Genomic DNA, 21050 nt, shown 5'->3' on the forward strand with positions numbered 1-21050 from the left:
TTTCATCAGAAGGCTGGCTAAGAATAGAAAAAGAAATAATGATAACAAAGGCTTGTGGCTCGGACTCTCTGTCTAAGCTAGCTCACTTTGATTGGCCATTAATTAGAAACAACTGCATGAGACCAATCACAAATTCACCTGTTGCATTCCACAGCAGCAGATAACCATTGTTCACATTTTATTTTTGAAGCTTCTCAGCTTCTCAAAAAGAAAAATCCTAAAAAAAAAAGATTTTTCATAAAAGATGTCTGTGACATTTACCAGCATTTCATTCCCAAGTCCATCCTTTAGGAGGAAAGCAGAGTCACCCTTGGGCATGGCTGGGTGACCTTCTCTGAGCAGGGACACTGGAATCCACACACTCCACATTGCACCCCCTCCCCATCCCATCCAACTGCAGCTTTCCATGGCACCACCTCCCCATCTCATCCACCTGCTGTGGCCACTTGGCCTTTCCTCGCCTCGGAGGCAGCAATATTCTGATGCCTGATGCAGAAAATCTGGGCTGAAATGTCCTTTTCCCCAGCTGTGCCAGGCAAACTCTGCATGTCCAACTCTTACCAAGGTTTCCAGCCCTGCCTGCAGCTCCAGGACACTCCTGGATGTTATTGTAAATACAGAAATTTGTAAAATAACAACTTCACCTTCCAATTTGCTGTACCCAAACCATTCAGTGAATGCCTTCCAGTTAAGAAAGAAGAAAAATCGCTCTGAGATAAGCAGCTAAATGGTTAACCAAGACTAAATCATGGAGGCCTGGCTCTGTTGCTGCCTGAGGAGGTTAATTGTTAACACTCTCCTAACAAAGGCTTTGGGGAGGCAGACACACAGACACACCTCAGCACCATGCCAGGGGAGCAGGGAAGGGAGAAGGGAATCAGGGGAAGGAATCAGGGAAGGGAATCAGTCATGGCTCTTGGGCACCAGCAAAGGCCCCAGAGCAAAGCAGGGCTTGGCACCCGTGCCCATCCCAGGCATGAGGTGCTGCCAGCACGGGCAACAAAGGCACCTGAAGGTCAAAACTTCCCTCTCTTGCCAACTTTGGTGACAGGTGTGCCCCTGACCTTCATTAGTCAGGTTTGTTTGTTTAACGAGGGAGCAATTAGTGACACTATGAACCCTGCTCTGTTGTTATTGTTGGGGTAGGGCTGCACCTGCCCTGTGTTTACAGCTCAGGTTGGCTCTGCCAGTTTGTTGGCAGCAATGCCAAGGGGTTGGCCTGGTTTGGTTGGAGGAGAAAAAGTCAACATGTCCTGGGGTGGTGGAGCAGGTTGGAAAGGGTGGAAAAAGAATGGCTGTGATAATTTCACCTTGATCCAGGAGGAGATGTGGAGTGGGAAGGGAGGGACAGGAATGGGTTAGCAGTGAGACAGACCCTGTAGGGAGCAAAGCCACCTGTGCCCAGTGAGGTGTTAACAAATAAACCCTGGGGCAAAACCACCACTGAAACCCAAGACTTGCACTTGTAGAATCATAGAATCACTGAATTACTCAGCTTAGAAAAACCCTCTAAGACTGTGGGGTCTAACTGCTCCCACAGCACTGCCAGGGCCACCACTGACCATGTCCCCAAATGCCACATCCCCATGGCTTTTAAATCCCTCCAGGGATGGGACTCCAACACTGGCCTGGACACCCTTTCCATGAAGAAATTTTTCTAAATATCCAATCTAAACCTCTCCTGTGTAGAGGCTGTTCCCTCTTGTCCTCTTAGTTTCAGTCACATCCCTCTTCCTCTCCCTCACCTTTTCTCCTCCAAAAAGGCCACTCAGCTGCTGCTCTGCCTCCCGTGTGTCACAGGCCATCACTTGCCACCTCCTTCTGGCTGTGCTGTCCCAAACCTGGCTGAGAGCTCCTCCACTGGGATTTATTCAGGAGGCAAGGACACCACAGCTCCCCTCCCACCTGGCTCCAGTGCCCAGCACCTCCTGTTCTCCTACACCTTTCTCAAGTTGCTCATTCTGAAGAGGGGAACAGAATGAGCTTTTCTCGTCTCTCACAGGCATTTTTTCCAGCCCTCAAGTAACTCTTGTGGCTCTTTTCTGCACCTCCTCCTACTCCTTTGCCCCCATCCTGGCTTGGTGGCTGCCAGGTTTTCCTCTGCCACAGGAACACACTTGAACCTGTCTGCAAAAACATGCAGATCTCCAGCTTTTCAACCACAAGCTTTTTCCACAACCAAAGGCCAAATGAACTCAGAAGAACAACTCCTGCTCCTTCCCCAGGTCACAGACCTCGCTTTTCCCATTTATCCCTGCACTGCAGATCTTTTTCTCCCCATTCAGAGCTAAAAATCAAACTCAGGAAGGCAGTTGGAGGGTCAAGTAGTGGCAGATCCTTGCAGCCACCCTCAGTCTCCTCTTGGGCTGTGGGGCTGCTGTGTATCTGCACATTTTCCATCTTTCTGTGCAAAGGATTTATGATTGGATTTACTTTTGGACACAATCCTGAGTAATGTGCCCTAGGGCACCCTGCTGGAGCACAGAGGTTGGACTTGAACTGCCCAGCATGGCAATCCTGCCTAGGAACATTTGGGAATGTGGGGACCACCCTGTCCCTCTGTGACCCCCCCAGTTTCCAGCTATGCCTGTCCCAGCACCTGAGAGCACTGAGGGGTCTGCACAGGGACCTGCAGCATCCTCTGGATAACTGGAAAGTTCCAAGTTCAAAGCCCTCAGCCCTCCCAGTACAATCCCATATCCCATATCCCAGTTCCTTGCTCCACTTTCTGACCAAAGGACATGGTGGGTATCAGATTGTCCCATCCCATATCCCATATTCCATATCCCTTTTCCTTGTTGCACTTTCTGACCAAAGGACATGATGGGTACCAGACTGTCCCATCCCATATCCCATATTCCATATTCCATGTCCCATATCCCATACCCCATATCCCTTTCCCTGTTGCACTTTCTGACCAAAGGACATCCCATATCCCATATTCCATATCCCTGCTCCTTGCTCCACTTTCTGACCAAAGGACATGGTGGGTACCAGACTGTTCCATTCCTTATCCCATATCCCTTTCCCTGTTGCACTTTCTGACCAAAGGACATGGTGTGTATCAGACTGTCCCATCCCATATCCCATATCCCATTTCTGGGACAGGAGGATCACACTTTGCTTTTCTCTCCTGAAGAGAGGGGGGGGCAGCATTAGGGGCAGGCAGGTCCCGGTTTTGGGGGGGTTTTGGGGCGTTTTGGGGGCTGAGCTTCCTCGGGCTGCTGTGGGAAATAAAAGTGAGCCGGCTCAGAAGCATTTCCTTTCCTCCTGCTAATGAGATAATTACAGCCTTTTGTATTCTGGGAAACGACTTTCTCATTATGGGGGCCGCATCAGCTATTTACATAATAAGGCTGAAACAAAGGAGATGAGATGAAAAGGCCCAGGCAGCTCCTTCGGGGAGCTCTGTTGAGCTGCCAAGGGACAGCCTGGATGACAGATTCCTGCATCCCCAGAGCTCCTCTGGTCTGGAGTGGGTGGCAGCACTTGGTTCAGGATGTCCCCAGCATGGGATGCTCCCCACTCTCAGCTGTGAGTGTCCCCAGGGTCCCTCTTAAACCACTCACTGCAATTCTCGATGCCAGAGGGTTTGGGAGGGTGGCCAAGAACCCAGACCCACATCAAGGAGAGTCCTGGCAGGATTTGTGGGCCTCACAGAGGCACCTGGAGACCGCCAGAGGATGTCTGGTACCAAACTGGCCTGTCCCTTGTCCCATCTGCCGTGTCCCAGTTTCCTCCAGTTGTGGTCAAGGGACATTCTGGGTACTAGCCTGTCCCATTCCATATCCCATATCCTATATCCCATATCCCATATCCCTGTTCCTTGTTTCACTTGCTGACCAAAGGACATGATGGGTACCAGCCTGTCCCATTCCATATCCCATATCCTATATCCCATATCCCATATCCCTGTTCCTTGTTTCACTTGCTGACCAAAGGACATGATGGGTACCAGCCTGTCCCATTCCATATCCCATATCCCATATCCCTTTCTCACCAAAGGATATGATGGGTACCAGATTGTCCCATCCCATATCCCCTATCCCTTATCCCTGCTCCTTGCTCCACTTGCTGACCGAAGGACATGATGGGTACCAGACTGTCCCATCCCATATCCCATATCCCATATCCCTGTTCCTTGTTTCACTTGCTGACCAAAGGACATGATGGGTACCAGGCTGTCCCATATCCCATATCCCTTTCCCTATTGCACTTGCTGACCAAAGGACATGATGAGTACCAGACTGTCCCATCCCATATCCCCTATCCTCTATCCCCTATCCCATATTTCCTATCCTCTATTCCCTACCCCATATCCCTGTTCCTTGTTGCACTTGCTGACCAAAGGATGTGATAGGTACCAGAGTGTCCCATCCCATATCCCATATCCCCTATCCTCTATTCCCTATCCCATATCCTGTCCCATATCCCATATCCCTGTTCCTTGCTCCACTTTCTGACCAAAGGACATGATGGGTACCAGACTGTCCCATCCCATATCCCATATCCCCTATCCTCTATTCCCTATCCCATATCCTGTCCCACATCCCACATCCCATATCCCACATCCCATATCCCTGTTCCTTGCTCCACTTTCTGACTGAAGGACATGATGGGTACCAGACTGTCCCACACCCCTTTTCCCTGTCCCCCCAGCTGGCCAAGGGATGCATTGGTTACAAACCTGTCCCGTCCCATTTCCATTTCCCATTTCCCATTATTTCCCATTTCCCCACCCCCACGGCTGTACCAACCTGTCCCACCCCCTGTCCCAGTTCCCAGCCCCCACAGCTGCCTAGGGGCACCCTGGCCACCAAACTGTCCCATCCCACACGCCAGGGCCCTGTCCCCCAGCTGGCCCAGGAACTCTCTGAGCACCAAACTGTCCCTGCCAGCCTCGCCACCTCTCTTCCCCAATAAAGGCCCCATTGTTCCTGACACAGCCTGAGCAGAGCAGCCTGCTCCACCTTCCCTGGCCCTCCCTCCCACTCTGCTATCAGTTTTCCTCCCCCAGTTGCTCGCTGTGTTTAAGGGACACAGTCCAGTGCCACCCTGTCCCCATCCCCCAGGACGTGGCAGGAGGGGGAATCGTGGCAAAGCACAGCCAGAATCTGCACTGTGGCCTTGGCTCTGTGCCTTCCTGCTTGTCCCTCCTTCCCTCTCAGCTCCCTCAGGCTGTTCCTGGAATGGACACCCTGCCACAGCTTCCTGGAAACCTTTTTCTGACAGTAAAGAAAAAAATCAGTAAATCAATCTGGGCATGGCTATTGCTCACCCTGAGCAAGCTGCTCCGCCTGTCCCAAGCCCACATCCTCCATCCCAGCTCCTCATCTCTGGGGGTTTTATCCCAGTTTTAACCCCCAGGATTTTCTGGATCTGAAAAAGCAGGCAGAGTGGAATGAAAAGCCAAGCACCTGGCAGACCATGCCTGTCTTGAGCTGTTCCAGTAAGGGAAGAAATCAAAAAGGGAAGAAATCAAAATTATTCTGGAGGCTGCAGCAAGGTGGGCAAAGCCCCAGAGAAACCTCAGCAGGTGATGGGGAGGTGTCACAAGGCACATTTGTACAGTCCCAGGGAGGCTTTTCTGTCTCATCCTTGGAGGTTTTCAAGCCCTGAATGGACCAGGCAGGGTCCACCAGAAGCAGGATGGCCTGGCGGGCTCCTGGAGTCCTTTCCACCAGGAATTATCCTGCCATGGAGTTTTTTACAAGCCACACTGGACATCCACCAGCATTCCCCCTCATCCTCAGGGGGATTTTCCCCCTTTTCCCCATCTGCTCTCAGAGCCCTGGGTTTGGATCCAGGCTGGCATCCTCCAGGATGCACCTGAGGGCAGATGGAAGGATTTTCCATGCCCTAGGGGCAGCAGGACAGGATGGTTTCAAGCTCAGCCCTAAGTGCCTTCCCAAATCCCATGTGTCCATCAGGAAGGGTTCATCCACGGCCTCATCTGTGACCCTTGTGACTGCCCCCAGAGGACACTCAGGGCCAGCTGTGTCATTGTCCCCAGTGAGGTCCTGATGGCAACCTCTGCCCAGGAAAGCACCAGCTTTGGTGACACAGGGAAAACTCCCTGGATTCCCTCAGGACAGGGGCAAGGGCAGTTTGGTGGAGCAGCCTCAGTGCTGGCTGCAGCCCTGAGGGTCTGGGATGCCCCATACCATGGGCTGGACTGCTTGGGGTCATCCCAGCCCCGTGTGCCTCAGTTTCCCCTTTGTTAAGGGGCTGCCAGTGGGAGCCAGGGTGAGATTTCCCCACCCTGAACAATCCATCTCCGTGCACCCCATCTCTGCTCTGACCCCCTGGTGCAAAAACAGCCCAGCAGGTGCATCCCATCCCTAAAAATCACCTGCAAAGCATCCCACCAGCTCAGCCCTGCCCTAATTACACTGAAGATCCTTTGGAAAGATGCCCTGGTGCAAAAACAGCCCAGCAGGTACATTCTATCCCTAAAAATCACCTGCAAAGCATCCCACCAGCTCAGCCCTGCCCTAATTACACTGAAGATCCTTTGGGAAGATGCCCTGGTGCAAAAACAGCCCAGCAGGTACATCCCATCCCTAAAAATCACCTGGAAAGGCTCCCACCAGCTCAGCCCTGCCCTAATCCACTGAAGATCCTTTGGGAAGGTGGCTGGGGATGAGGTGATGCCATCTGAGCCTTTGGGACTCCCCAGCACAGAGATCATGGGGAAGCTCTTGGTGACCACTGGAAGTGTCCCAGCATGGAGCTACATCCCTTGCCTGGCTCCCCAGCACCTCCCTGAGCATCCTCACACATCCCCACACCCCAAATCTCAGGGATCCCGATGTGATCCCCAGCTCCATGGCCCCAAACGCCAGGGGGACCCCCCCTTTTTGCCACCAGCCCCCCTGTAGATGGGATGTTGCAGGGGAGGGGGACCCAATCCTGCCCTTTGGGATGAGCCATCACCCCCAGATCGGTTCCACGGAGCCCTGCCTGACTCTGCCATCCCCAAACTCCACCCAAACCTCTGTCCCCGCAGGAAGGACGAAGTGGGGACCCATCCCCAGCCCGTGATTTATCATTAACTCGGCCCGAGGAATTTCTTGGGCGCGGAGCCAGCCCGGACACCGCGCTCGGAGCGAACCCCCCTGGCGGGTGCCTGGTCCCCACCGCTGAATGTGATCTGCTAAACCAGAGCGATGCCCTAAAATCCACCGGGCTGCAAGGTCTCGGTGCTGGGGGGGTCTCTGCTGGATCCAGGGGGGGTTTATAGAGGGGAAAATCGCAGTTTTCCCCACCCTCCCCATCCCTGACCCGCGCAGGAGCGCAGCCCGGTTATAGGAATGTGGTTTTGTTGACGGAGTGACGAAGCTGTTTTTTTGTCTCTTTAAAAAGGAAAGAAGCTTAGAGGTTTTTCTCTTCAATTAGGTGAAAAAGGCGTCTCATAGGCCTGAGAAACTTCACCTCAAACTTAAGGATAGCTAATTGGACAGGAGCTAGGCAACTTCCTAGAAAAAGAAGTGAATAAAGAAACAGCTTTTGTGAGGTGTTTTACCGAGAGCAAGAACTTCTTGCACCTGGCTCGCTTTTCCTCTGTTTATTTTGTCTTTCATTAAACCCTTTTGTTTCCAAGCGATCTTGCTGATTTTATGCCTCCAAAGGTAGCTGAGCTACCTTAAGTGTGAAATAGATCTCCAAGAGCTTATGCGACCCAGCTTAAAGAGGTTCCTACCTTTATCACCCGGTGTGCCCCCCAAAAAATCACCTGCAAAGCGTCCCACCAGCTCGGCCCTGCCCTAATCCACCGCAAACCCTTCCCCAAACAAAGCCAGAGGGGAAAGGAGAGGAAAAGAAAAATCCCACAAAAACCTGGGATTTACCTGGGCAACCCAGGGGTGCATCCTGCAGCTCCCCATCCTCCTCCGAGCGCGAAATTCATTGTTTCCCTGCGTGGTATCCCGGGAAAATTCCAAAATAATACCTGAGGAGAGCAACCTGCTGCTGGGCTGGGGCCAAGGGCTGCCCTTGGCTCGGTGGGATTGGCCACGGAGCCCGCAGGAGCTTTCACAATTAACTCTTTGTGCCCTCCTCCGGCTGGGCTTTGGGGACGGGATGGCTCCGTCCTCCGCCAAGGGGAATGAGGGGCTGAACTTAGCAGAAATGGGGACTTTGGAGTCAGACACTGGGTTTTCCAAAATAAGGATTTGGAGTTTGCCTTTTTCTGTTTTCTGATGGGGATTTTGGGGTCTGATGGCTTGTTTCTGTACAAATAGGGATGTGTGGATTTGGGAGGTTTTGGGGTTTGCACAAATGGGGATTTGTGGGTTTGGAAGGATTTGGGGTTTGCTCAAATAGAGATATGTGAATTTGGGAGGTTTTGGGGTCTGCATAAATGGGGAATTGTGGATTTGGGAGGTTTTGGGGTTTGCTCAAATAGGGATTTGTGAATTTGGGAGGTTTTAGGGTCTGCATAAATGGGGAATTGTGGATTTGGGAGGTTTTGGGGTTTGCTCAAATAGGGATTTGTGAATTTGGGAGGTTTTGGGGTCTGCATAAATGGGGAATTGTGGGTTTGGAAGGATTTGGGGTTTGCATAAATGGGGATTTGTGGATTTGGGAGGTTTTGGGGTCTGCACAAATGGGGATTTGTGGATTTGGGAGGTTTTGGGGTTTGCTCAAATAGGGATGGGTGGATTTGGGAGGTTTTGGGGTTTGCTCAGCCCCTGCCCACCTCCAGCAGGGCTTTGGGGAAGGGATGGCTCCCTGTTCCTCAAAGGGGAATTTAGGGCTGATGGTTTGTTTTAGCAGAAATGGGGAATTTGGAGTCAGATGCTGGGTTTTCCAAAATAAGGATTTGGAGTTTGCCTTTTTCTGTTTTCTGATGGGGATTTTGGGGTCTGATGACTTGTTTCTGTACAAATGGGGATTTGTGGATTTTGGCGGTTTTGGGGTTTGCTCAAATAGAGATTTGTGGGTTTGGAAGGATTTGGGGTTTGCTCAAATAGAGATATGTGAATTTGGGAGGTTTTGGGGTCTGCATAAATGGGGATTTGTGAATTTGGGAGGTTTTGGGGTTTGCTCAAATAGGGATTTGTGAATTTGGGAGGTTTTGGGGTCTGCACAAATGGGGATTTGTGGATTTGGGAGGTTTTGGGGTTTGCTCAACCCCTGGCAGGGCTTTGGGGAAGGGATGGCTCCATCCTCCTCCAAGGTGAATTTAGGGCTGATGGTTTGTTTTAGCAGAAATGGGAACTTTGGAGCCAGACACTGGGTTTTCAAAAGAAGGATTTGGAGTTTGCCTTTTTTTGTTTTCTGATGGGGATTTTGGGGTCTGATGATTTGTTTCTGCACAAATGGGGATTTTGGGGTTTGCTCAAATAGGGATTTGTGGATTTGGAAAGTTTTGGGGTTTGCTTAAATACAGATATGTGGATTTGGGAGGTTTTGGGGTTTAGTCAAATAGGGATTTGTGGATTTGGGGTTTGCTCAAATAGGGTTTTGTGGATTTGAGGTTTGCCCAAATAGGGATTTGTGGATTTGGAATGTTTTGGGGTTTGCTCAAATAGGGATTTGTGGATTTGGGAGGTTTGGGGTTTAGTCAAATAGAGATTTGGGGTTCAGAGGCTTGTTTTATCTCAGTCAGGGAATTTGGGGTCAGACCCTGTGTTTTTCTTCAAATGGGAATTTTGGGGTCTGACAGTTTGGTTTTGCACAGAGAAAGTTTTGAGGGTCTGACAGCTTGTTTTGCTTAACTGGAATTTTGGGATCTGACTGTTGGGTTCTCTTGATTTTATACTTTTTTTTTCTCAAATTGGGAATTTCAGGCTCTCAGAACTTGGTTTTTCTCAAATGAAGAGTTTGAGATTCAATTTGCTCAAACAGGGATTTTAGGATCAGACAGCGGAGGTTTGGGTTATTTTACAAATATAGGGAATTTTGGGGTCTGATGACTTGGTTTTGATCAAATCAAGACTTTGGGATCAGGTAACTTATATTGGCTAAAGGTTTTCCTCAGATAGGGATTTGGGGTCTGACTGCCTGCTTTGGCTTTTGTTTGTTTGTTTATTTGTTTTTCAAAAGGGGATTTCAGGGTCTGGGGGGGCTTGTTTGGGTACAAATAGAGATTTAGGGCTGGGCTTTTTTCAAATGGAATTTTGGGGCCTGACAAATTGGGCTTTTTTTCAAGTGGGGATTGCTCAAAACACCTCGTTTTCACTCAAATACCAATTTTGGGACCTTTCTATCAGGGGACCCAACTTTCCCATCCTTCTGGGGATGCTTCCCAGCTGTGTGGCTGAAATGAAGGCTGTGAAGAGCTCTGAAAGCAGGGCAGAGAATTGGACAGATGGAATCAATGGGATGATGCATCCCTAGAATGGATTGGTTTGGAAAGGACCTTAAACCCCATCTGATGGGGGTCTCACACCCACCATCCCAGGCTGCCCCAGGCTCCATCCACCTGGCCAAAAGCTGGCTGTGGATGCTGCCCTCTTTCCATTCCAGCATCCAGAGGATGGCCCAGAGCTCCTTTTCCCACTTTCCCAGTGGCAGGAGAGCAATCAGCCTTCCCTTGGGGGGCCATCCAGCCTCAGCACTTACTCTGGATTATTTGCAGTCGTGGAGGGAGGGAAATAAAAGCCACACAAAGCTAACCACTTATTGGAATGCATTTGCTGAGGTGAATTTTCTGTTGGCAGGATGTCTGGGGATCAAAGGAGTCGCCGGTCACGGGGCTGGTGTTGATGGGCAAACAACAGTGAGAGCAGTAAAACAGCAATAATGCCAAAATAATCACATTTGGGTTAATGTGCACTTAAAGCAGGGCAAAACACACTGCTGGGGTGCACTGGGAAGGTGTAAATTATACCAAAATGCATTCCTGTGGAGATTCAAACTCGCAATTTTGCCCTTGAGCTCCAGAAGCAGAGAATTCTGACAAATAGGTTGGGTTGGCGGTGTGTGTGCAGCTTGGAAGCAGCCACACAGACAGAGAGCCCTTTCCATCCCTGCTCTGGCAATGAGCAGAGGTGGCTGGGGGGCTCTGCTGGGACAGGGACCCTTCCACAGGGGTTTGGGGGAGCTGGCCCAGCACAGGAGGCTGAGGCTGCCCTGAGGGAGCTGCAGCAGTCGCGGTCTCACAGGAGACAGGCGGTTTCCTGACACTGCTCCTGCTGCCCTGGGGAGCTGAGCTATGTCTTAGCACTCCCCACAGATGAATAAACCATGAGAGGAGAGACTTTGGAGAAGGCTGGGAGATCCAGGATAACCCATGCTCTGAGGTGACCTCCAGGGTTGGGTTTACCCACCTGAAAAACCTTCCCTACCCAGCATTTATGGCCTTGCTCTGTCTTGGGCTGAGGCTTTGAACATCCACCCAATGCCTTCTTTTTAAAATCTACTCTTCCAAAATCCAAACTCTTTGTTCCCATGTCCTTCTGTTTTCTTTTCCCTTTTCCTGGCAGCCCCCCTGGCTGGGTGATTTCCATTCCCTTGGAGCTGCTCCATTTCAAGATCCCCAAGCTCTCTGAGGTCCTTGGGGTGGTTCAGTGTTCTTTGCACTGATCAGAGAAGGAGCAAAACATCAGCTCAGTGAGGTCTGACAGAGCATTGAGGGGCCAGGACATTCCCCAGGGAACAGGGGTGGAAAGCCTTGGTGGGAATGGGAGCAGAGACAGAGGCTCCCTGCGCTGGGATTTCTTCCTGGAAACCTCTGGGAGCTCATTTTTGGTACAAGGCATCCCAATGTGAGCAAGAGCCTCCCTCCTCTCTTCACCCAGACTCCTTTATTTAGAGGGAAGACCATTTTCAAATTGAGGAGCAGAAAAAAACCCCTAAACAAGGATATCCTGGCTGTGGAACACACTTGGAGGCCATGAATGAAGTGGTGTCTCCATCCCAGCGTGTCTCAGTGCCTTGGCTGGGCAATGTCAAGGTCTGGTGATGGAGACAGTTCTGAATTTGTGCTGGAGGCCTCCAGAGCTTCCCAACCAGCACCACAACAACCTAAACCAGCACCACAACAACCTAAACCCAGCTCAGACCTCAGCTGTGAACTGGCTGTGCCTGTAAGTGCTTGACACCCTCAGGCTGGGCACTGAAAGCAGAATTCCTGCAGTACCTCCTTGCCAGGCTCTGCTGGAAGCTCTTCCCCCCTCGCTGCTGCTGAAGCAGAGATTTCCAGCCCTGTTTTCAGAGGAAATCCCCTGTTTTCTGTGACAATCAATAGGTGTGGAACATCCAAAGGCTTCCCTGTGTTTGTGGAGAGATTCTGCCTGGCCTGATTTGTTGTGAGTGATCTCAGGGACCACAGTCAAAGGTGCAGGATGGGGCTGGTAGGGGAGCATGACTGTGCCATGCCAGGAAATCCAACCTTTCTGCTGGGAATGCTGATGAAATCCCAGCCTGAGCAGGCTCCGTGGCTGAGCTCCCAGAAGAAATGAGCAGGATGGCACCCAGAGTCTGTTTCTCAGTTAACCAGAATAAACTGGTTGTGTGGTCAAACAAACCTTCTCTGCACCTGGGGGTTCACCAGCACAGGGAGACCCCACTGCTCTGCAATTAAACTGCTGGGAGAGGCTTTCCCTGCTCATTAAGTGGAATAATTTGAGCCTGTGTGAGACCTCCTCATACCCACACAGAGCTGGGGATGGGAGAGCACCTTCTCCAGGCTGCCCCAGGGGGTCCTGAGGCTGGGTTGCCCCCAAAAAGCTGGGTTGAAGCCAGCTGCTGCAGTGGGGGACACTTCCCATCTCCAATCCATGACATCTGCCTGCTCAGCTGGAGCCAGCACGAGCGAGCCAAAGGACTCTGCTTGATGTCATCCAGAGGGATGGTTTCCTATTCTGGGAAAAACATCCCTGCTGCTATAAGCTGTCTCCTCCTGTAGCAGCACAGAGCAGACAAAGCCTCACAGTGCTGGCAAGCCACAGCCTGGTGCATGGGCCAGCTCTTGCCATAAATCAGGAGAGGATCCAGCATCTCCACCTGTGGGTGCTGAAAGCCCAGAGTGGGTGCTGGGTGTCCTGGCCATGGGATTTGGGTCAGGTCTGAGGTGCCTGCAGGGAGGATGTGAATTCTCAGGTTTCCCAGAAAATGTCTATGCCAGAGAATTGTGGAATCTTAGAGTCATGGAATGGTTTGGATTGAAAGAGACCCTAAAGATCATCCAGTTCCAGCCCCCTGCCATGGGCAGAGACACCTTCCACTACCCCAGATTGCTCCAAACCCTCTCCAGCCTGGCCTTGGACATTTCCAGGGATCCAGAGGCAGCCACAGCTTCTCTGGGCACCCTGTGCCAGGGCTCCTCACCCTCACAGGGAAGAATTTCTTCCTAATATTTAGTCTAAATCTTTCATCTTTTAGTTTAAAACCATTCCTTATGCATCAGGTTGGATATTAGGAAAAAGTTTTTCACAGAAAGAGTGATAAAATATTGGAATGGCTGCCCGGGGAGGTGGTGGAGTCCCCATCCCTGGGTGTGTTTAACAAAGCCTGGATGTGGCTCTGGGTGCCAGGGGTGAGTTGAGGTGTTGGGACTGGGTTGGACTCGATGATCTTGAAGGTCTCTTCCAACCTGGTCATTCATTCTGTGTGTCATTCATTCATTCATTCATTCATTCATTCATTCATTCATTCATTCATTCATCCTTGGGTGATTATCCAGAATGAAAGAAACAAATCTCCCATTCACAGTCCCAAAGCATCAGGCCAGGCCTAGCAAAAATAAATTGGAGCTTGCAGCCAGGAGAGCCAGATTAACACTGAAATCACCAGGTGCTCAAGGATCCTGCTTGGAAGTGTCCTTCTGTCCAAATCAGGAATTAGGGATTTGTCACAGCCCCCTTGGCTCAGGGTGGGAGGTGTTTTCCAGGAGGAACATCAGGCTCAGGACTAAGATGTGTGTGCTCATGTTGTCCCATCCATCTCCACCTCCATCTCCACCTCCATCCATCTCCAATCTCCATCTCCCTTTCCATCTTATCTCCATCTCCACCTCCATCTCCATCTCCAATCTCCATTTCCATCTCCATCTCCATCCATCTCTATCTCCATCTCTATCTCATCTCCATCTCCAATGTCCATCTCCATCTCCATCTCCAATTTCCATTTATCTCCATCTCCATCTCCAATCTCCATCTCCATCTCCAATCTCCATCTCCATCTCTATCTCCACCTCCTTCATCTCCAATCTCCGTCTCCATCTCCAATTTCCATTTATCTCCATCTCCATCTCCAATCTCCATCTCCATCTCCAATCTCCATCTCCATCATCTCCATCATGGCCAGCCCCTGCTCTGGGGAGGAATTGGTGGCTGAGTGGCCTCAGCAGAAGCAGAGGGATGAGAATCCTCAAGTTTTGGGGAAGATCTCCTGGAGGGGCAGTGGAACACGGAGCAGGAAGCCTGGAGCACCCCTGTGGTGCCTCCCAGGCCTCTCTGGGTAGGACACAAGGACCCAGGTGTCACAGGCCATGGAGCACAGGGAGGGATTGGGCTGAAATGCCACCTGAATCCATGACCACCTGAAGGCCCTGGACTCCTGGGAATCTGGAATTTGCAGTTAATGAATGACCTGAGTGCCACAAACACATCCCCCAAGTCCTGCCTCCTGTGGCTGTTTGTCCTCAGAGGAATGTGGGCATTCCCAGCCCTGAGGACACATTCCTTGGCAGGCACTGGCACTGACCCGTGACTGGAAACCAGTTTCCCCAGTGGGTGAACCAGGATTTTGCCTCCAGTTCTGCTCCAGCCACCATCTCCCTGGCTTCCTTGCCTTTGGGCTGTGTTGCCAATTCCCCCATTTCCCAACTCTCTGGACTTCCCAGACACTGAGGGATTCAGCCTTGCTCATCTCCAGCCTCTTCCTCCTCAATCCATGCCCTGCCTCCAATGCCATGCAGGGAAAAAAAGAAAGAAAGGTCTTCAGAACCCAGATTTGCAACTTCAGTGGCATCAGCACGTCACAGAGCACAGAATCACCCCTCTGCATTGCATATTAACCCTTCAAAACAGCAAGGAAGGATCCAGTTTGGCCAGGAAGAGGGATGGAAGAGGGTGGGACCACAGAGCCAAAATATGTGCTGCCTCCAGGCTGCTGACCAACCCTTTTCCCTCAATATTTGGGTATATATGGGTTTCCTGAACCCAAGGCAGGGTTTTCCTGGTCATGCCAGGGGATTTTGTCCCCCCTGAGCAGCACTGGTGGTGGGGGACACCTCTGTCCTGGAGGTACCCATGGTTTGGAGCTCAGTGGGCTGTGGGGACAGAGAGACTTTGAAGTGACAAAATGGAAAAGGTCAGAAAGTATCCACAGGCAGAATGGAAAATCTTGGTAGAGATCCACAGGCAGAATGGAAAACCTCAGAAAGGATCCACAGGCAAAATGTAAAACCACAGAAAGGATCCACAGGCAAAATGTAAAACCACAGAAAGGATCCACAGGCAAAAAGGGAAACCTCAGAAAGGATCCAGAGGCAAAAAATCCCTCTTGTGTTGGAAGCATTTTTGGCTGTGATCATGGTGTGGTTTTGCCTTGTCAGGAATTGCTTTGTGGGTCACCTGGGAGATCCTCCTGCATTCTGGAGCAACCTTTGGAGCACCTCAAGCATTTGTGACCCACCAAACCTTCCCCCTGCAGGGACAAACCAGCTTTCCTCAGCAGTTTTCTTGCATCCTCAGCATCCCCAGCCTGTTTTGGGGAGGGTGCTCCTCCTCATCAGGAGGATGGAGCTGTTGGCTCCTGGTCCAAGGCACAGGAGATGCCTGGGATGGGGGAAACCAGCCCTGCCAATGCACAGCCATCAACTCCTTCTGCTCCTTCACGGAGGGATGATGGATGGGGAAACCCAGGAATGGCATTTCTCTGGAAGTGGTGGAGTCACAGCTGCCCTGTGGCCCTCACCCATCACCTCCTGAAGGAACCACAGAGAATTTAGGGTGAGGAACAAAAAAAAAAGGAGTTGAGGGGATGGGCCAGGGAGGGAAAATTTCCATAGCTGCATAATAAAGGTGATTACATAAGGGCATCCTGCGTCATCTGCGGCTGGCATCTCCGGAGAAGTAATTACATCTGCACCACACATCTAAAGAAAATATTATCACATTGCCTTCCAAATTCTATAATTAGCTCCTGCAAGATGTGTGTGCCAGGGGCTTGATCACTCCGTGTACGTTGGCTTCAGAGCCAGGCACAGACACAGGGAGGGGTTTTTTTTTTTCATTTGCCAGCTAGGAAAATATTTGGAGTTTAGTGAGGCAGCTGACCTGAGTCCCCCTGGAAAGGGCAGCTCTGAGGGTTTGTAAAGAGTGAAATATTTTCCTGGTCTCCCTTGGTGCCTGCCAGGCCGTGGGGATCCAGCAGAAGGGCAGGAATGGCAAAGCCAGAGCTTGGCTTTCCCTCCTCCTTCAAATACTCTTTGATTTCTGCCCTGATGCTCTGAACCCTTTTTTCCATCGTTTAGTAAATGACCTGATTTGCAGGGAGGTGTTTGCCCTCACAGGTTCCTGGGCTTTCTGCTCTGTCACATAAAACAAACCCCAGCTTTGGACTTCAGAACCAACTCTGGGCTTTGAACACTTCCCCCTTCCCTCCAGATCCTCAGCAAAAGGAAAAAAAGAGGCTTTGAACTGGAAGCAGAGGCTGCAAAGCTCTTGGTTTGAAGGAGGGCTTTTCATGTGGAGCTGGAGATGGCCACAGGACAAGCAGGCAGCACCAGGGACACAGCAAGGGCAGGGATGGATGGGAGGATGAATTTGGTTTCCTTCTGTTTCCTATTTGCTCATAACCAGCCTGGAAAGCACCAGCAGCTCTGCTGCAAACAAAACAGTCAGGAGATTTCTCCACATCTCCTCCAGCAACGACTTCAGCTGGGAAGTGGGGCTGTGCACGACCAGGAGAGTGGGAGGGAGTGCCAAAATCCCAAGGGCTTGGTGAGAAAACGGTTGTGTTGTGTGTGTGAGAGAGTGTGAGTGTGAGAGAGTGTGTGTGCAGCTTGGATAAAGCATCCCCAAGTGGGAAAACATCCTCTCTGTGCTGGCCTCGTGGGGTGGGGTGCTGACAGCTCCTCCCTGTTTCTCAGTTTGGTGTTGTTTCCACTCAGGAGATGCAGAGAACTGGAGGATGGGGAGAGAGGAGGAGTCCAAAGCTCAGCAGAGCCCTCGTTAGGGCCAGACCTAATGAAACCTGTGAGGAATGAATAACCCAGGGGACACGAGCTGAGACCTGCCCAAAACACCTTTTTGCTCCTGTTCATGACCAATCTCAGCAGCTGCTGGATGTGTCAGGGATCAGAAATGATCTTCCCAGGAGAGGAAAACCCAGAGTCAGAAAGCAAGCATGGGAAAAAAATCAATGATGTCTCTGCTGAAATATCTCCAGCCCTTCTTCTGCTTTTCTCCAACCCCCTGTGATTAATACCAAACCTTTCTCTATGATTGATATCAAACCTTTCTCCATGACTGATATCAAACCTTTCTCCATGACTGATATCAAACCTTTCTCCACTGCCCCAGTCAGCCTGAGGATCATCATCACCACTGAGTCACAGACTGGTTTGGGTTGGAAGGGACCTTAAAACTCACCCAGTCCCACCCCTGCCATGGCAGGGACACTTTCCACAATCCCAGATTGCTCCAAGCCCTGTCCAACCCGGCCTTGGACACTTCCAGAGTTGTGACAGTCACAGCTTCTCTGGGCACCCTGTGCCAGGGCCTGCCCAGCCTCACAGGGAACAATTTATTCCCAATATCCCATCTAACCCTGCCCTCTGGCAGTTTGGACCCATTTATCCACATCCACAGTCCCTCTGCACCTCTCTTTTAGCCCCTTTAGGTGGAGAATTTGTGACTTTCACTGCTTATCTGAGCTTTTTCTAAAATTTTTTTGATGTGGCTCCCCAAAATGTGGAGCTCTGTTGTGTGGCTGCACCTTTGGGGACAAAAAGCTGCTGGCCTTGCCGTTCTGCCTTCACCCTGCTCATGTTTGGTTTTCACTGCTTCCCTCCCAGTGCTCCTGGAGAAGCCTTAAAAAAAAACCCCAAAAAACAACAAAACAACCTCTTCTTTGGGAATTTTCCCTCTTCAGCAGAAGTGTCCCAGGGAGAAGGTGGGAGAAGTGGGACCTTGTGTGTGTCCATTCCCACCCCACAGGATTTTGGGTGGCTCTGGTTTGACTCCCACTCCCTCCTGCAGCTCCCAGTCCTCTCCCATCCCTTCCTGGCTGCCAGAGCTTTAACCCCACATGGGAACAATTCAAAATATCTCTCAAATACCCCAGTGACACAGCCCTGGGCAGGAGAGGGGTGGACAAGGGTGGTGTGGGAGCAGGGAGAAAGGGAAAACAGGTTGGTCAGGGATTTGCAGGAGAGAAAACAAGCTCCTCTGTGGTTTGGGTGGTTTCATGGTGAACATGGGGCTGCTGATGAGGGGCTGGGAACACAAACCCTGAGAGGAAGCCCTGAGGGAGCTGGGGGTGCTCAGCCTGGAGAAAAGGAGACTCAGGGCTGCCCCCATCACTGCACAGCTCCTGAAAGGTGCCTGTGCTCAGCTGGGGCTGGGCTCTGTCTCCAGCAGCACTGACACAACCAGAGCACACAGCCTCGAGCTGCACCAAGGGAAATACAGGTTGGATAGCAGGGAAAAGGTTTTTATGGAAAGGGTGATAAAGTTCTGGAATGTTCTGCCCAGGGAGGTGGTGGAGTCCCCATCCCTGGGAGTGTTTAACAAAGCCTGGGTGTGGCACTGGGTGCCAGGGTTTGGGTGAGGGGTTGGGGCTGGGTTGGACTGGATGATCTTGGAGGTCTCTTCCAACCTGGTCATTCTGGGAATTCTGTGATTTCTGTGATTCTGTAAATTCTGTGATTCTGTGAATCATGTGAATTCTATGAATTCTGTGATCCTGTGAATTCCTTGATTCTGTGAATTATGTGACTCTGATTCTTTGAATTCTGTGAATTCTGTGATTCTGTGAATTCTGTGATTTCTATGATTCTGTGATTCTGTGAATTCAATGAATCCTGTGAATCCTGTGATTCTGTGAATTCTGTGAACTCTGTGCTGGGTTAATCCTTGGATGTGATGACCTTTAGAGATTCTTTTCAAGCTCCACCATTCTGTGATGTGATATTTCCAAAGGAATGCAGCAATTCCTAGTTGGGAAGGCCTTTTATTCCTCCTCCAAGCAATTCCTAGTTGGGAATCCCAAGTCCATCCATGCTGAGCCAGCCCAGAACCCGTGCCCCAAACCCAGGCCAAGATTCCTGGTGCTTTGTGCAAGGATTTGCCAGAGGAGGAGGCTGCAGCACCAGCTGCTCTCTGCACTCCTCAGCTTTCCTCTCATCCCTACCTTGAGCTGGGGGAAGCAGAATTCCTCAGGCATGCATGGGAAATGGGCAGCACTTGTGAAACAAGCTCCAGAGGAGCTTGGCACATGTTCCAAGCTTGCACTTCATCTCTTTGGGACAGAGCTCACCCTGGCACAGCATCCTCATTAATTTGTCTGAGCTGGGAGCAATCCCACAGCGTTCATCTCACCTGTGCTGCTGACAGGGGCTGCCCTGGGATCCGCCTGTGCACATTCCAGGAGGATTCCCAGCCTTTTTCCTCGGTAGTTTTGGGGTTTTTTTTTTAAATGAATCAGTGCTGACAAAATTGCTCAGACATTCCCAGGGAGCTCTGCAGGAGCATCAGTGGCTTTGGGGCAGTGTTTCAACATGGCCAAATGACACACAGATGTGGAGATGTATCCTTTTTCAGGTTTTTTTTAACAAAAAAAAAACGATCAGGAAGAAGATGAAGGTAAAAATAAGGGAGAAAAGGAAGAACTCCCTTCCCCAGGCAGTGGTTGGTGGCCTGGAGAGCTCCCTGCCATTTGATGTTCAGTGTTTGGGGGGAAGCTTGGCAAGTTCATGGACCAGAAATCCATCAGGATGTGCTGTAAATTGCACAGGAGGCAGATTTGGGAGTGCATTGAGGGAATATAAAGCAGGCTGCCAGAGTGACCCTTTTCCACCTATCCCTGCCCATTGCTGATAGAATTGTTAAGGTTGGGAAAGACCAACCTGAGATCATTGAGCCCAAAAATTCCTATGGATTCTCATCCCTAAAACATTGAGTGCCCCCATTGTGTCCCAGGAATGCAACAGACTGTGCAGAAAGAGCTGTGAAAATTTGAATTGTTGTAATCTGAAGGTGCTTGGGTTCATGATTCCATAAAAAAAACCAAAACCTAACAGAAACACCCAAATCCCCCAAAAAACAACCAAACAAAAAAACTAAACCAAAACCAAAACAAACCAAAAACCAAACCAAACAAAAACCAAACCAAACGAAAAAAAACCAACAAAAAAAAAACCAAAATAAAACACCAAAAAACCAAAGAACCCAAAAACGCCCCACCCCCCCAAAACCCAACAAAACCCCCCAAATCCCCCCAAAAAACCAAACAAAAAACTAAAACAAAACCAAACCAAAACAAAACCCAAAAAACAAAACCAAACCAAAACAAAAAAAAACCCAAAAAAACCCCCAAATAAAACACTAAAAAAACCTAAAAAAACCCCCACCCCCCCAAAACCCAACAAAAACCCCCAAAGCCCCAAAAAAACAAGCAAAAAAACTTAAACAAAACCAAAACAAAAACAAAAAAAAACCAAAAACCAAACCAAAACAAAAAACCCAAAAAAACCCCAAAATAAAACACCCAAAACCCCAAAAAACCCAAACAATAACCCCCAAATCCCCCCAAAAAAACCAACCAAAAAAACTAAAACAAAAACAAAACAAAAACAAAAAAACCAAACCAAAACAAAAAACCCCAAAACCCCAAAAATAAAACACCCAAAACCCCCCAAAAATAAAACACCCAAAACCCCTCCAACCCTCCAAAACCCAACAAAAACCCCCAAATCCCCCCAAAAAAACCAAATAAAAAAACTAAATGAAAACCAAAACAAAATATAAACCAAACCAAAACAAAAAACCAAAAAAACCCCAAAAATAAAACACCCAAAACCCTCCAAAAAACAAAAAAACCCTCCATCCCCCCAAAACCCAACAAAAACCCCCAAATCCCCCCAAAAACAA

At 50.1% G+C, this 21050-nt stretch overlaps 1 protein-coding gene across 2 annotated transcripts in view; it reads right to left on the bottom strand.

Annotated features, from left to right (window-relative positions):
• Positions 1-21050, bottom strand: part of LZTS3 (leucine zipper tumor suppressor family member 3) — a 54975-nt gene that overhangs the window by 16628 nt on the left and 17297 nt on the right. Inside the window, exon 1 of one of the 2 annotated variants that reach the window (XM_077177864.1) lies at positions 7851-7977. The exons of the other annotated variant lie outside the window; for it this stretch is intronic. The gene's annotated coding sequence lies outside the window, so the exon portion shown is untranslated. Of the gene's footprint in view, positions 1-7850; positions 7978-21050 lie in introns of those variants that run through there. 2 annotated transcript variants of the gene reach the window in all.

The sequence above is a fragment of the Agelaius phoeniceus genome, chromosome 4, assembly GCF_051311805.1.
Source record: "Agelaius phoeniceus isolate bAgePho1 chromosome 4, bAgePho1.hap1, whole genome shotgun sequence".
Classification (NCBI taxonomy): Eukaryota; Metazoa; Chordata; class Aves; order Passeriformes; family Icteridae; genus Agelaius; species Agelaius phoeniceus.